Genomic DNA, 17149 nt, shown 5'->3' with positions numbered 1-17149 from the left:
AATCTCAGGCATGAATCATTTAATTCATAAATATTTTCAAAAGCATCTCTGAAAGATAACATTTACCTTTTAAAAAGTAACCACATTGCTATTATAATACTTTTTAAGTGCCAGTAATTTTATAACAAATACCAAGGCAGTATTCAAATTTCCATTTCTCATATCCTTGTCTTAATTGTTTTAACAGGTTTTTTTGAGTTTTGGTTTATTGGTTTAAATAAGAATTGAAATGAGGTCCACACATTGCATTTGGTTAATTTGTCTTTTAAATCTCTTTTTTTTAACTTTTTATGTTGAAGTAATTAGGGACTCACAGTAAGTTACAAAAATAGAACAGAGATTTTCACTATGTATTTCACCAGTTTCTTCTAATGGTTACGTCTCACATAAGTATAGAACTATTATTTTGGTCATTTTAACATGCAGTCAGGGTAAAAATTTTTAATTACAACACAACTCAATTCAGACTAACCACATTTCAAGTGCTCAGACATGGCTAGTGGCTACTCCATTGAACAACAGTTTTACATGTTTGATCATATTCAGGTTTAACCTTTTTTGGTAAGACTGCTTTATAGTTAGTAATATATTCTTCCATCATCAAGAGGTACACAAAAGTCTTCTTTTGTGATTTTGGCAGCTAGATTAATTATCAGTGGCTAGGAGTTGCAATGTGATAATTGCCTATTTCTATCATTTCTTTCTCATTTATTATCTAGAGTACTTCTATGAAAAGAAAATGTATACTCATCTACTAGTTGGGTAACCAGGATATTGTTCATCTAGGATAGGCAGGATAAATATTTCCACTTTATCAGTCTTCGGAATAACAACTTGTTCACTAGCATCCTCCAGCAGCCATCAATTGTTTCTTTTTTTGTTTTTCATTACATTTCTGTCTTAATGGCTCTGAGTGGGGAAGACAGAGATTTGCTCTTGCTGACCTCTAAGACCCTAGTATCTAGCAAAATGTCTGGCATACAATGGATACTGATAAGTGTTTTTGAAATGAGAATAAAAGTTACATGAAGAGAAAGGAATAGAAAACCAAGAATAAATTACCACCAAACAACAAAAGCTTGATAAAATGTTACCACTTTTGTATGTTCAGCACTTAAAGGAAAGACCTTTATGGAGACACAGCCAAAAGTAGCATCTTGAAGAAAGGTCAAGGGTTTATATTAGTCCAGAGAAGAAGATATAGATTACAAAAAGAGAAGAGAACTTTAGGGAAGATCCAGTAGTTTGTAAAAAAAAAAAAATTGCCAAAGTAACTACCAGTTTCTCCTTTAGCCATTCCCCTTCATATAATTAGAATATTAAGGTAGTTTTTGTGGTGGGATGTAATAGTAATTTTTTTAATGTTCTAATTTTGAATAAATAGTGGAAACACTCTGGTGTATATTTAGAAGAGCATGCATTGAGAAGGGTTGGCATTTTAAATAAAATGAATTATACACTGAAATGAGACAGAGTTTCTATGAAAGGTATAATCTTATTCTCTTTCCATAAATCAAAGAAGATAAATCACTGGACTAGTGCACTAGGATTCATAAGACTGAGATTCTAGTCATATTCCTCCATAAACTAGATGATGGTGGTTGCTACTTTGTTACTTCACTGTAAGGTGAAGAATTTGGTCTACATAGTTTTTCCACAGGCCCTTCTAGCCAGCATTTTATCATAAATACTGCCTCCCTATTCCTGGTTATAGGCTTTGGTTGCTTGCTAACAGCAGTAAAATGTTCATACTCATCATTATCATTCCCCTTACTCATGAATTTCATGACCAGTAACATGCTTTTGGGAGATGTGATGCTAGAATTCTGGGTAACATGCACCAGCTGGAAGTGAACTAACTCCCACTTGACTAGTGTGCTTATTCAGATACCCACATCCTCCCTTTCTTTGACATATCAGGACTTCTAGCCCATTGATAACTCCTGGTTCTAGACATAGGTTCCATTGCCCCTCTATCTTTACCTCCCTCAGTCCAACTTAGAATCAGTCATAAAAAATTTTAATAACTCTTTGTTAAGATGCTAAGATCCTTTACTATATTATCTTTTTGTTACTGTCATCTACAAAACCCTAAGGCTTGGAGGCTCTAACTAACCAGTTTCTCCAATCCAAACAGCAACACAGCAGTCTGACATAGTACCTTTCCAGGATGACCAGCCTCCAGCTTTCCAATGCCAACACATCACTGGATCAGTTTACTTTTTTGATTCTGTGTACTGTAGTCATAACTGTCATTACAAGAGACTTTTTCTCCTCACTTGTCTGTATCTAACCTTGCCACCCTATAAGGCGATCAATATTTCAGTCAAACTAATCTATGTAAAAATATAAATTGAATTATGTCAGTCCTCTTCTAACTGCTCTTCAGTGACTTTACAGTGCCCTTGGGAAAAGACCGAAACACCTTAGCAAGGATATCAAAGCCTGATCTGGCTGATCTGGCCCCCACCATCTCTTTTCTTACTGCTCTTCCTCTTGACAAGAGCTAAACTACCTTCTTCTATTTGTTTCCATTACTCTGTGTTTCACTTAGGTGCAGCTTTGAACACACTGATCCTCTATCTGAAACCCTTTCTGCCCAAACCTACCCTCTCATAAATTGCTGGCTGACATCTAAATAATCCTTTGCAACTTTTTCTCTAGATTTTTATTGTTATTTCCCCAATACAATTTTTTCTACTATACAGCATGGTGACCCAGATACATGTACATGTATATATTCTTTTTTCCCCAATTATGATGCTCCATCATAAAAGACTACACATAATTATCAGTGCTACACAGCAGGATCTCATTTCTAATCCATTCCAAAAGCAATAGTATCAATCTATTAACCACAAGTTCCTTCCCCCACCCCTTGCTGGAATCTAATATACAAAAAAACGAATATTTGCATCTTTTTTAAGATTCATTTATTTTATATATATATATTACTCAATGAATTTATTATATTAATAGTTGTATAATGATCATCACAATCCAATTTTATAGGAGTTCCATCCCAAACACTGAGTGCATCCCCCCATCGCCCAACCTGTCTCCTTTGGAAAACATAAGTTTCTTAAAGTCTATGACAGTGTCTGTTCTGCAAAGAAGTTCAGTCTGTCCTTTTAGCAGATTCCACATGTCGGTGCTAGCATTTAATATTGGTGTCTCATTGTCTCACTGACCTCACATAGCATGGTAATTTCTAGGTCCATCCATGTTGCTAAGTATTTTGCCAGTATTTTGTTCCTTTTAATGATTGAGTAATATTCCATTGTGTATATGTACCACATCTTCTTTAGCCACTCCTCTCTCGATGGACATGTAGGTGGCTTCCATGTCTTGGCTATTGAAAATAGTGCTGCAATGAACATCGGAGTACATGTGTCTTTGCAAGTCGTGGTTTTCTCTGGGTAGATGCCCGGGAGTGGGATTGCTGGATCAAATGGTAGTTCTATTTTGAGTTTTCTGAGGCATCTCCATACTGCTTTCCACAGTGGTTGCACCAATTTATATTCCCATCAATGGGGTACTAGAGTTCCCTTTTCTCACACCCTCTCCAGCATTTATTGTTTGTAGATTTTTTTGATGATGGCCATTCTGGCCAGAGTAAGGTGGTACCTCAGTGTGGTTTTGATTTGCATGTCTCTAACAATGAGTGATGTTGAATATCTTTGCATGTGTTTTTTGGCCATCTGTATGTCTTCTTTGGAGAACTGTCTGTTTAGATCTTCTGCCCATTTTTGGATGGGGTTGTTTGATTTTTGGCATTGAGCTGCAGAAGGTGTTTCTAAATTTGGGAGATGAATCCCTTGTCAGTGGATTCACTTGCAAAGATTTTCATCCATTCTGTGGGTTGTCTTTTCGTTTTGTTTAGGGTTTCCTTTGCTGAGCAGAAACCTTTAAGTTCAATTAAGTCCCATTTGTTTATTTTTGTTTTTACTGTCATTACTCTAAGAGGTGGATCTGAGAAGATGTTGCTCTTGTTTATGTCAGAGAGTGTTTGGCCTATGTTTCCTCTAAGAGTTTGGTAGTGTCTGGTCTTATATCTAGGTCTTTAGTCCATTTGGAGTTTATTTTGGGGTATGGTGTTAGGGAGTGTTCTAATTTCATTCTTTTCCATTCACTTTTCCCAGCACCACTTATTGAACAAGCCGTCTTTTCTCCATTGTATATTCTTGCCTCCTTTGTCATAGATTAGTTGGCTGTAGCTGCGTGGGTTTAATTCTGGGCTTTCTCTCCTGTTCCACGGATCTAAATTCCTATCTTTGTGCCAGTACCATGTGGTTTTGATGACTGTTGCTTTGTACTATAGTGTGAAGTCAGGGCGCCAGATTCCTCCAGCTCCATTTTTCTTTTCCAGGATGTCCTTGGCTATTCTGGGTCTTTTGTGCTTCCACACAAACTTTAAAATATTTTGTTTGAGTTCTGTGAAAACTGTCCTTGGTAATTTGATAGGGATTGCATTGAATCTGTAGATTGCCTTGGGTAGTATAGTCATTTTGATAATATTAACTCTTCCAGTCCACGAGCATGGTATATCTTTCCATCTGTTTGTGTCATTTTGATCTCTTTCATCAGGATCTTATAGTTTTCAGAGTACAGGTCTTTTGTCTCTTTGGGTAGGTTTACTCCTAGGCATTTTATTCTTTTGGATGTGATGGTAAACGGGATTGCTTCCCTGATTTCTCTTTCTGATCTTTGATTGTCAGTATATAGAAATGCAGTCGATTTCAGTGTATTAATTTTGTATCCTGCGACTTTGCCAAATTCATGGATGAGCTCTAACAGTTTTCTGGTAGAATCTTTAGGATTCTCTAGGTATAGTATCATGTCATTTGCAAATAGTGATAGTTTTACTTCTTCCTTTCCACTTTGGATTCCTTTTGTGTCTTTTACTTCTCTGATTGCTGTGGCTAGGACTTCCAAAACTATGTTGAAGAGTAGTGGCGAGAGCGGACATCCTTGTCTTGATCCTGATCTCAGTGGGAATTCTTTCAGCTTTTCACCATTGAGAATGATGTTTGCTGTGAGTTTGTCATATATGGATTTTATCATGTTGAAGAAGGTTCCCACTATGCCCACTTTCTGAAGGGTTTTTATCAGAAATGGGTGTTGGATTTTGTCAAAGGCTTTTCCCATGTCTATTGAGAGGATCATATGGTTTTTATTCTTCAGTTTATTAACGGTGTGTATCACACTGATGGATTTGCAGATATTGAAGAAGCCTTGCATCCCTGGGGTAAATCCCACTGGATCCTGATGTACAATCCTTTTAATGTATTGTTGGAGGCGGTTTGCTAGTATTTTGTTGAGGATTTTGGCATCGATGTTCATCAGTGAAATTGGCCTGTAGTTTTCTTTTTGTGTGGTATCTTTGTCTGGTTTTGGTATCAGGGTGTTGGCCTCATAGCATGAGTTTGGGAGTGTCTCTTCCTCTGCAATGTTTTGAAAGAGTTTCAGAAGGATATGTGTTAGCTCTTCTCTGAATGTTTGATAGAATTTGCCTGTGAAGCCATCCAGTCCTGGACTTTGTTTGTTGGAAGTTTTTTAATCACAGTTTCAATTTCAGTTGTTGTGATTAGTCCGTTCATCTTTTCTCTTTTATCTTGGTTTGGTCTTGGAAGATTGTTCTGGGTTTTCTGTTGTATTGACGTATAGCTGCATATAGTAGTCTCTTATGATCCTTTGTATTTCTGTGATGTCCGTTGTTACTTTTCCTTTTTCATTTGTAATTTTATAGATTTGAGTCCTCCCTCTTTTTTGCTTGATATATCTGGCTAGGGGTTTATCAATTTTGTTGATCTTTTCAAAGAACCAGCTTTTTGTTTCATTGATCTTTTCTATGGTTTTCTTTGTTTCTATTTCATTGATTTCCGCTCTGATCTTTATGATTTCTTTCCTTCTACTACCTTTAGGTCTTGTCTGTTCTTCTCTCTCGAGCTGCTTTAGATGTCAAGTTAACTTGTTTATTTGAGCTTTTTCTTGTTTTCTGAGGTGGGCTTGTATTGCTATAAACTTTCCTCTTAGAATGGATTTTGCTGCATCCCATAGATTTTGGAGTGTCGTATCTTTGTTGTTGTTTGCTTCTAGGTATTTTTAAACTTCCTCTTTGATTTCTTCAGTGATCCCTTGGTTGTTTAGTGGCATGTTGTTTAGTCTCCATGTGTTTGTGTGGGTTTTTTTTGTTGTTTTTTTTTTTGTTTTTTTTGTTTGTTTGTTTGTTTTGCTAAGGACTCTATTTCAAACAAAAATTAAAAATAAATAATTGAGAGCTATTTCCCTGGGTGTGGGTAAGGGATCAGGGCAAAGAATTCCCCCGCAGCTGGGCCAGTACCCTCAGACTGGAGGGGCTGTGATAATTCCCTTCCTCAGCAAGCGCAGGACCCTATGCCGGAGCCCACCTACCAAGGGGAACTCAGGCCAGGGCTCATTCCCCGGGCAGGGAGAGTTGGGCAACAGCATAGCCAAAGGCCAACCACAGGACATGTGTTTGTGTCTTTTGCCATTTTTTTTCTTGTTGTTGATCTCTAGTCATATAGCATTGTGGTTGGAAAAGATGATTGATATGATTTCAATTTTCTTAAAGTTTCTGAGGTTGGATTTGTAGCCCAGGATGTGATCAATCTTAGAGGATGTTCCATGTGCACTTAAGAAGAATATGTATTCCGCTGCTTTTAGATGGAATGTCATATAAATTCCTATTAAGTCCACCTGATCTAATGCTCCATTCAGGGCCTGTGTTTCCTTGTTGATTTTCTGTCTGTATGATCTGTCCATTGCTGTAAGTGGGGTGTTAAAGTCCCTCACTATGATTGTGTTATTGTTGATTTCTCCTTTTAAGGATGTTAGCAGCTGCCTTATATATTGTGATGAACCTGTGTTGGGTGTGTAGTTCTTTAACATTGTTATATCTTCTTCTTGTATTGATCCTTTGATCATTATGTATTGACCTTCCTTGTCCCTTAAAATATTCTTCATTTTAAAGTCTATTTTGTCTGATATGAGTATTGCTACTCCAGCTTTCTTTTGATTCCCATTTGCATGGAATATTTTCTTCAATCCTCTCACTTTCAATTTGTATGTGTCCCTGGAAGTGAAGTGGGTCTCTTGAAGACAGCACATATATGGGTCTTATTTTTGGATCCATTCAGCCAGTCTCTATATCTTTTGGTTGGTGCATTTATTCCATTAACATTTAAGGTAATTATCAATATGTATGTTCTTATTGCCATATTATTAATTGCTTTGGATTTGTTTTTGTTGCTCTTTTTTCTTCCCTTCTCTTGTTCTCTCCTCTTCTGGTTTGATGACTATCTTTAGTGTTGTATTTGAGCTGATTTTTCTTATTTGTTTGTGTATCAATTGTATATTTTTGGTTTGCAGTTATTCTGAAATTTTGATGTAAGAGACTATATATATATGAGATTGTATTAAGTTGTTGGTCTCTTAATTGCAAGTGCATCTCCACTGTCCTGCACTTGTACCCACCTCTTCTCATGATTTCTGATTTTGGTGGCATAATTTTGCATGGAGGATTTCGTTTCTTTATTGTATATATACCTTTTTGGTGAGCCTTGTCATTTGTGGTATATTTGTTTCTTGTGCAGCCTTTACTTTTCTGCCTAGAGAAGTTCCTTTAGCATTTGTTGGAAAGCTGGTTTAGTGTTACTGAATTCTCTTAACTTTTGTTTGTCTGTGAAGCTTTTGATTTCTCCTTCACATCTGAATGAGAGCCTTGCTGGGTAAAGTAATCCTGGTCGGAGTTTTTCTCCTTTCATCACGTTAAGTATGTCATGCCATTCCCTTCCAGCCTGCGGAGTTTCTTCTGACAAATCTGCCAATAACCTTATTGGGGTTCCCTTATATGTTACTTGTTTCTTTTCCCTAGCTGCTTTCAAGATTTTCTCTTTGTCTTTAATTTTGGTCAGTTGGATTAATATGTGTCTTGGGGTATTCCTCCTTGGGATTATTTTATATGGTACTCGTTGTCTTCCTGGATTTGAGTGAGTGGTTCCTTTCCCATGTTAGGGAAGTTTTCGGCTACTATCTCTTGGAATATTTTTTCTGTCCCCTTCTCTCTCTCTTCTCCTCTAATATGGATGTTGATGCAGTGGTTTAACATTGTCCAGAGTTCTCTGAGACTCTCTTCATTTGTTTTCAATCTTTTTTCTCTTTTCTGTTCTGTATCCATGATTTCCACTAGTCTGTCCTCCACCTCGCTTATTTGTTCTTCTGCCTCCTGTATTCTGCTGTTAGCTGCTTCTACTGAATTTTTTATTCATTTATTGTGTTTTGCATCTCTCCTTGTTTAAGTTTTATATTTTGTATCTCTTTGCTCAGTGTTTCCTGTAAGTTATCCATCTTTGCCTCCAGTTTCTTTCCAAGGTCTTGTATCATCTTCAGCATCAACATTCTAAAGTATTTTTCCTGGAGGCTGAGAATATCCTGATCCCTTAGCTGATTTTCTGGGGTTTTTTCTTTCTTTCTCCCTCATCTGAGTTACAGTTCTCTGTCTTTTCATTTTTATAGGCTTTTGGTGTGGTGACCTTTTTACAGATAATAGGGTTGTAGCCTCTATTAATTCTGGTGTCTGCCCCCCTTGTGGCTGAAGTTGGTATGGGGGCTTGCTCTAGGCTTCCCAATGGGAGGGACTGATGCCTTCCCACTGGCAGGTGGAGCTAATTCCTATCCCTCTGGTGGGCGAGGCTTTGTTTCTGGATGAGATTTGAGGAGGCTGTGCCTGAAGGGTCTTTAGGCAGCCTGTTTACTGAGGGGTGGGGCTGTGATCCCACCTGGATTGTTGTTTGCCCTGGGGCTTCTCAGTGCTGATGGGTGGGGCCAGATTTTCCCAAAATGGCCACCTCCAGAGAAAGGCACACTGCTGAATATTCCCAATAGCCTTGCTTCCAATGTCTTTCCCTCACAACAAGCCACATTCACCCCTATTTTCCCAGGATGTCCTCCAAGAACTGCAGTCAGGTTTGACCCAGATTCCTATGGAAACTTTGCTTTGCCCTGGGACCCAGTGTATGTGAAAGTCCTTGTGCACCTTTTAAGAATGGGGTCTCCATTTCCCCCAGTCCCGTGGAGCTTGTGCACACAAGCCCCACTGGCCTTCAATGCCAGATGCTCCAGGGGCTCTTTCTCCCAGTGCCAGATCCCCACACTTGGGGATTCGATGTGGGGCTCAGAACTCTCACTCCTGTAGGTGAGTCTCTGTGAAACAGTTACTTTTCTGTCTCTGGGGCTTCCCACTTGGGAGATATGGGGTTGTTTATATCGTGAAATCGCCCCTCCTACCTCTTAATGTGGCCTCCTCTTTGTCTTCTGGAGTAGGACATCTTTTAGAAAGTTTCTGATCCATTTGGGTGAAGAATGCTCAGTCTTTAGTTGTAAATTTTGTTGTTTTTAGGAGAGAAGTTGAGCTCCAGTTCTTCTATTCTGCCATATTAATCCCATCCCCCACAGTGGGTTTGATTTGCATATTCTGTCACAAAACACTCTCCTCCCTCAAAGAACATCATCACTCCTAAGTGTTGATGAGAGAACAATTTAGCACCCTGTTTACTCTGTTTTGTCACATTTATGCTGTAGCCCTTTTATAGTTGTGGAATTGCTGTCTAGTTAGTCTCATTGCCTGTGGACAAAAAAAGCAAAGGAAAATCCTTGAAACTAGGTCTCTCTAACAGATCTTCTGAATCCACTTAGGAAGAAGTAAAGGAAACAGAGTCATTACAAAACTCTGTCAAGATCTCTTTAACAGATCTCTTATTTGTAGACTTCTGTTTTCCTTTGCCATCTTTCCAGGATTATAAACTATTTTGCTCTTTATTGGATTCTTGCTCCAAATACTGTTTATATAAAACATTTGATATCAAGGTGGGTCACTTCTTATTGTAAATTTGCTCCCCATGTATTTGGTTTATCATCTTTTTTAAAATCACTTGCTTACTGTTTGTAAATGATTAATGCCTTGTTTTGTTGCTTTTTATGGAAATGCAAATCTCATTAAAATATCAAATTGGAAGCAGTAATTTTTTTTCATCTTTTTCTGTAAATTAGAATGCTTACAAAACAGGTCGTTTATATTATCTTTTTATATCATTACAGATTAATGATAAAGTTTTGTGGCAAAACATCATATGTCTTGTACTCTTTACTTAAAGCAAAAATATATAGTCAATCTCAGTTGCATTGATGGAAGGATATATGGCTTTCCTGTAGGTAAAATTCCAAGACAGTCCGCACTGGTCATTGGGGACTGCAGTCTTACTCCCCAAAGCAGATTTATACACCCATGGGAGTAGATCTATGTTCCCCAAACCAGCTGGGCAGCGTAACAACTGCAACTGGAGTGGCTCTGAAGACTAATTAATAAAATAATGCTCCATATGCAGTGAAGTGTTATAAATAATTAAAGCTCAAATGTGCCTTAGCAAATATAAACTGACCAATTTTTATATCTTTTGAATACATTATCCTGGATTTTATGGTTCCTCATTACTTGCCTCACTAGACTGACTCGTTTTCAATTAGTGTGTATTATTCTGGTCCAGATATATATTTAAAACTGACTTCCTTTGTTTTACTTGAGCAGTCACTAAAGTGATATTTATTACTTGTCTACTTCTGTGATTAACCTAAGAGAGTTTTAAAGGAGCAAATCATAGTGGGGAATTTCTAAGGAGAACTGCAATAAACCATGAGCTTATTTAATTCTCTTCATCTGACCCTGAAATTTAAATGGAGATATGGTCTTGATTATAAGAACACTGTAGATAAGGACTTTTTGTTTGCATTTTTACTAATGAAATTTTTGTCATTCTATTTTCATCTTTCACTTTAAAAATCTCTGTAATTCTTTCCCTAGAGACCATTAAGGACACCGTCAAAGCTTTGTGAGATTTTTCTGGTTAAGATTTAGATGGAAGTAATCAATACGTACATTATTAAAACAGTGGACAGAAAGCCATTATTGTGTGGATGCTGTTGACAAATGAAAAGGCGTGAATAAAGTAGTTTACTTGTTCATTTGTCAGGTCATATATTATGCAGGTTCGATTTCCTCAGGAGTCACCGCAAAATGAGGGAGAGGTTCAGAAATTCAATAAAATTATCCTGAAATCACATTGTAGATTATACATTTATTTAAGCTAATTCTGTTATCAATGCTGGCCTGCTTCCTTTGGGTACATTTCAGTATGTGTGTTAGCTTGATGAGTTCCCTGTGTTTTCTTTCCACAGAAGTAGAGTATGTCTTTAGGTGCCATTCCTGAAAGTTAAGATTCAAGTCAGCTCTGTGCTACCAAATAAATGCATTGTTCACCAACACCTCTGAAAAACAGCAACACAAAAAAGTTGTGATAGAGAGATTGATTCCATCATCCAATGACCTGCCCTCTTGGAGTTTCTAAACAATTTGCAAAAAAACTTTCCCCTGCAAAGTTTACTGTTAGTTATGTCTACTCTAAGATGTATGCTTGACTCTGTTGAAGGAAATCATCATCTTTTTAATCTATTCTTTATCACTAATGGAGTAAGTGACTTTCATATAAGTTTGGTATTTTATGCAGTCATATTTAGGAATGCTGAATAGAAAATATTTTAAATTATTTTTAGAACTACATTTCTAGCCATTTGCAGAAGTCTTCTGAAAACTAGCTACATCATCAAAACTTGAGAACAGAGTCATCTAGGATTTGCTACTTTTGTTTAATGGCTATAATAAGATAAAATATGGTAGACTTCTCTATCACAATCCTCTTTCTAACCGTGTCAGAATATTTTGATATCATGACATATATTCATAAAACAATATTTGTATAGTACTTTGCCTTTACAAAGCCCTTCTACACACCTTCATTTAATTACAAATGAACCCCTGGTCTTTTTCTGGATTCTTATATTCCTCAAAAAAAAATTTAAGAAAAACTGTACCATAACTCAGACTCATAGAATTTATTGATTCTTTCAGTAATTATTCACTGAGTGCCTACTCTATGCCAGGGGCTAAGGGCACAGTAGTGAACAAAACAAGACTCTCTTCCCACACAACTTCAAATTTTAGGGAGGGAAACACAGAGTAAGCCAATAAATTAATATATAAAATCATGCCATGTCAGTTCTATTAAGAGAAAATTAACAAAATAAGAATAGAGAAAGACTAAGAGATAGTGGCCTACCTACAGAGATTATATTTGAGCAAAGGGTTATATGAGTGAGTGAACCAAATACAGACCTTGAGTGAAATGCATTCTAGGCAGAAGGAGCAACAAATGCAAAGGCTGAGATATAAGAACAGGTTTGGGGTGTTCAAAGAATAGCAAGATGGGCCAGTAGTAGGTTGTAGAGGGAGGCAAAGGCTAGATAAAAAAATGGTCTTTCTGCCATAGTTAGGAGGTAGCTTTTATTTTGTGTGTATTGAGACACCACTAGATGACCACAAGCAGGGATGATATGATCTGATATATGTGTTCAGAAATGGACTCTGACAGTTCTCCTTGTGGCTCAGCAGTTAACGAACCCAACTAGTATTCATGAGGATGCAGGTTCAATCCCTAGCCTCAGTCAATGGGTTGGGGATCTGGCATTGCCTTGAGCTGTGATGTAGGTCACAGACAAAACTTGTATCCCTTATTGCTGTGGCTGTGGTGCAGGTTGGTGGGTGCAGCCCTTAAAAAAAAAAACAGAAATGGACTCTGGCTACTATATGAAGAAATGCTGTTGGGAGGAGCAAAACTGAAAGAAGGGAGAAAGGGTGATGAAGTCATTTAGGAAGGAGATAATGACAACTTGGACTGGAGTGGAAATGATAGATATGATGAAAAATTACATGACCCAAGATATATTTTGAAGGTAGAGCTGATAGATCTTAAGATAGATGGGATGGGGAATGTGAAAAAAAGCAGAGTCCCGGATGACTCTGAAATCTGTGGTTTGAACAAACTGGAAAATGATGATGCCGTTTATGGAAATGGGAAAGACTTCAAAATGATCATGGATGAGGGTGTATCTGTGAAGCGAAACAAGAGTTCCATTTCTGGATTATGTTAATAGACAGAAACAAATGGTATGATTCAGAAATTATTCACCACTTACAGTTGACAATCTCAAATTTTAGCTGAGCCTCTTGATAATGGATATAAATTAATTTTTCACAGGGTTTCCTAATGATCCATTCATCTGCACTATTGCTTCAGAAAGCTTCTCTAAAATTTAAGGTTTAGGCTCAACAGCCTAAGACCTAATTCTCGAAATGACCATAGGAGCAGATTGAATTTTCACCACTGATTGTTCAAGGTCAGCTCAGAATTTAACAACATGATTGTCTGTAGGAAGCGACTTCCCCAGTGGTTCTTGGAAGCATCTCAACCCCAGGATAGAGCATCAAACAGCTGTGCAAGATGCTGCGTGAGCATTAAACTATTCCTCCATAGTATCGTAGATCTGCAAGCAGACTGGACTCTGTGCTAGCCTATGCCCTTGATTTCAGAGAACACAACTTTTTGTTTAAAAGACTTCCTTCCCCATGATAAACCTCAACAAGGGGTGTGTTAAACACATTTTTCCCCTTAGATGCTCAAAAATGTTTTTTCATTGAGTAAAATTGGGTATTTTTTTAAAAATTTCATGCTTGAAATTAGTCCATTTACTTTTCAAATTTGCTTCACATTTATTTAATCTCACTTATAAATTCATATTGTTGTTCATGTTGTTGACTATCTGGAACAATGACTAGATATATCTCATACTATCTTTACTTTTCCTCAGAAGTGGAGTAAAAGATGGGACTTTTTCATCTTGTTTAAAGATTATTATGTAGTCAAGCTCATAGAAGGAGAGAGGAGAGAGGTGGTTGCAAGGGCCTGGGAAGAGGGGGCACTGTGAACTTGTTCAACAGGTCTAAATTTTCAGTTATACAAAATGAGTAACTTTGAGAGATCTGCCTAGAGTTAACACTACCATATCATGCACTTAAAACTTTGTTAAGAGGGTAGATCTTAAGTGTTCTTAACAAAGTAAGAAAACAAAATGGTTATGACCTTTTCTTTATAGCCCATGTGTCCCATTTTCATAATTTCTCTAATACCAACTATCTCAAATGAATACTAAGTGAATCCTTTGTCTTTCTGGTTTTTCTCTTATGTTGCCACTTCCAGCAAATTTCTTTTTTCATAAATCCCTATGAATTTGCCTTAGATTCTTAGAGGCAAAATTTCTGCTACTCCAGTTAACCACATTTCTGGATCTTGCCCTTTTCCATGATCTTGGTTTCAAATTAATTGTGCATCGATTGTCCCTAAATTGGCATTTAGCAATTAAAATATTTCTGATGTGCCTGAGACTCAATTATTATGTTGGTGGCTCTTAAAATGAGGAAGGTCATTGTGGTTACAGAATGTATTCAACAACTTTCTTATCAGAAGTAAAAGCAATAGAAGAGACACACAGATAAGGTAGAAATAATATGGAAACTAGAATAATTATATAGGATGAAAAAACTTAAATGCTAATCAATTTGTGGGTATGACTGTATTAATATCTTTGTCCTATGCCCACTCAGTAACCCTTTGTTGAAGGAATGGCATCATTAAATCACTTCAAATTTTAGCTTCTGTCTCTTCTCCCATCTCATAGCTAGTGCTACAGTCTAGAGTAAAGCCACAACCAGCAGTTCAAATAATGGAACCTCTGAATGTGTAGATGTGAAGAACATCTCCTCTGGAGAAAAAAATCACTAGGGTTAAGAGACAGGGTAATAGTGCCTCATCTTGAGAAAAATCCACTCAGTAATTTGAAGAATACTCTCAGCTTTAGAGCTGGAACAAAAGAATAGGCCAAGAGAAAGATCTCTCACTTTTCCCCCAAATGACCACATTAATTTTTTTCCTCTAATAATTCATGAGACCAGACTTTCTCCCTCAAGCATCATCTGCATCTAAATCGAACTGGCTTCCATATAACATACTCTGGTTTTCTACCAGTGTGTCCTGTTATTTATTCAAGAGTCTTTATTGAGTATCTAGTATGTACTTCCTATGGCTATAATTTTTAGTGTTAGTAATGATGCATAGGAGAGACTATCTCAAACTGCCACTGGGGGACAGTCCTTTAGCCAATTAATGATTTAAACACATGGATTATGTAATATTAAAACTGGATGTCAGAACTTAGATAAGGTACTTAGCAAACCTCTACATTTTACAAATGAGGATTGGAAGGCTCAGGGAGATTTTAGTAGATTTTAGATCATGCAACCAAATTTTGGCCCAACCCAGACTTGAACTTTAAGTGTCCTGCCACTCAGGAAAGTGTTCTTCTTACCATTTCAGTCTGCCTCTCAGGATGGTTCTGTCAAGTTCTGCTAGCAGATGTGGAAATGATGAGTAATCGTTCCTTCAGATTTCAGTCCGAAAAATGCAAATACAGACTTACCACTTCTAGAGAATATAGATAAAATTCAGCTCTGGGGAAACTGTACACTGTGCGTGGTTGAACGAGATTCATGTTTTGAAATCCAAGGGCTTTTATTTAACGTCCTTCATAGCAAGAGCATTGTCTCTAGGTGAAAGCAACTTAGCTTTTCTCTCTGTGATATCTGTACCTGTGCCCAAAATTCTCTTCCTGGTCCTCTATTCTGTGAGGTACATCAAGTAAATCAGTATCTCATCCTTTATCCCCTCTATACATGGTTCTAAGCTACTTCTATTTATGTATTATTAGGCATTTGTGGTAATATTCACCCTAATTCTTTCCTCACAGGCAGTAGGACAGGCAGGGAGAAAAAATGAATAATAAATGACTTGATTCTTCTATTTTTATTTTTTGGTATTATTCATTTTCAGCCTGGATTAGAATGAATCATCAGTGACTTGGTTCTCCTCTATTACTTTATGGTTTTTTAAGTTTCTGGTTTTCTTAATGGTCATTAGGATTTTCCATTTATATGTCTTCTACATTTTGGTAATTCAGGAAACTTTTATTTATTTATTTATTTATTTATCTTTGTTATTACTCACTTTTAGTCTGGCTTAAAATTTTCAGGATTTGGATTCTAAGTGACTAATGAACTGATTGCCTTAGGTAAATCCTGACTTATCCATACTTCACTTTGCATAGGTAAAACATTAATTGTAGGAAAGCATGCTTTTATACAAACATACCTACTCAACCAAGCTATTAACTCCTTAAGAACAAAGATTAGGTCCCTACATCCACCCTACCTTATACATAATAGACTCAGAACAAATATTTGTGAGTGAATGAATTAATCAACAAGCAGTCAACTCAACCAGTTAGTATTTGTGATATACAAATACTATCCATCAGATAATTTAACCTTTACAATAAAATGGATTTTCCTTGGGATTTACTGCTAAGTGTAATTTTGTAGTGCATGATCCATGTGTTTATTTTGTGCACCTTAAGGAGTTGAAGGAAATGTGAGTTTAGTGTGCCTAATTTTTTCTCATTTATGAGACAGAATATTATTTCATTTTCATGGAGGTGATCTAAGTCTTTAGTAGTTGTTTCTGGTTCTTCTACATCACTGTTTCAGATCCTCAGGCTTGGCTATCTTATAAAGGGAAAGGAGAAGGTAGGAGGAAAAGGAGAGTTTTTAAAGAAAATAATTTTATCTGTTCAAAAGATTCAGGAAGTAAATACCTTAACATTTGAATATTGACACCTAAATAGTGCAAAGATGCATTCTTTATGTACATGGAGAAGGATTTTATATCTGATAGCTTTTTCACATTAGCACATGAATGAACCAACTTACCAGATTTAAAATATTAACTATCATCTGTGAGACAAAATCAGTGTTGTGTATGAGCAAGTATTTTCCCCAATGTCGTTCAAATAGACTTTCTTGGAGTTCCTGTCATGGTGCAGCAGAAACAAATCCGACTAGGAACCATGAGGTTTCAGGTTCAGTCCCTGGCCTCGCTCAGTGGGTTAAGGATCTGGCGTTGCCATGAGCTGTGGTATAGGTCACAGACATTGCTGGGATCTGGAATTGCTATGGCTGTGGCGTAGGCCAGCAGCAACAGCTCCAATTAGACCCCTAGCCTGGGAGCCTCCATATATTGCAGGTATGGCCCTAAAAAGACCAAAAAAAAAAAAAAAACTCAACAGACTT

General features: G+C 37.0%; 1 protein-coding gene across 6 annotated transcripts in view; it reads left to right on the top strand.

Annotated features, from left to right (window-relative positions):
• DMD (dystrophin) overlaps positions 1 to 17149 on the top strand; it is a 2144556-nt gene that overhangs the window by 1762006 nt on the left and 365401 nt on the right. The gene's annotated exons all lie outside the window — the stretch shown is intronic.

Source organism: Phacochoerus africanus, chromosome X (assembly GCF_016906955.1).
Source record: "Phacochoerus africanus isolate WHEZ1 chromosome X, ROS_Pafr_v1, whole genome shotgun sequence".
Lineage (NCBI taxonomy): Eukaryota > Metazoa > Chordata > Mammalia > Artiodactyla > Suidae > Phacochoerus > Phacochoerus africanus.
The sequence above is the reverse complement of the archived record's forward strand: the minus strand, read 5'-3'. Positions and strand labels throughout refer to the sequence as shown.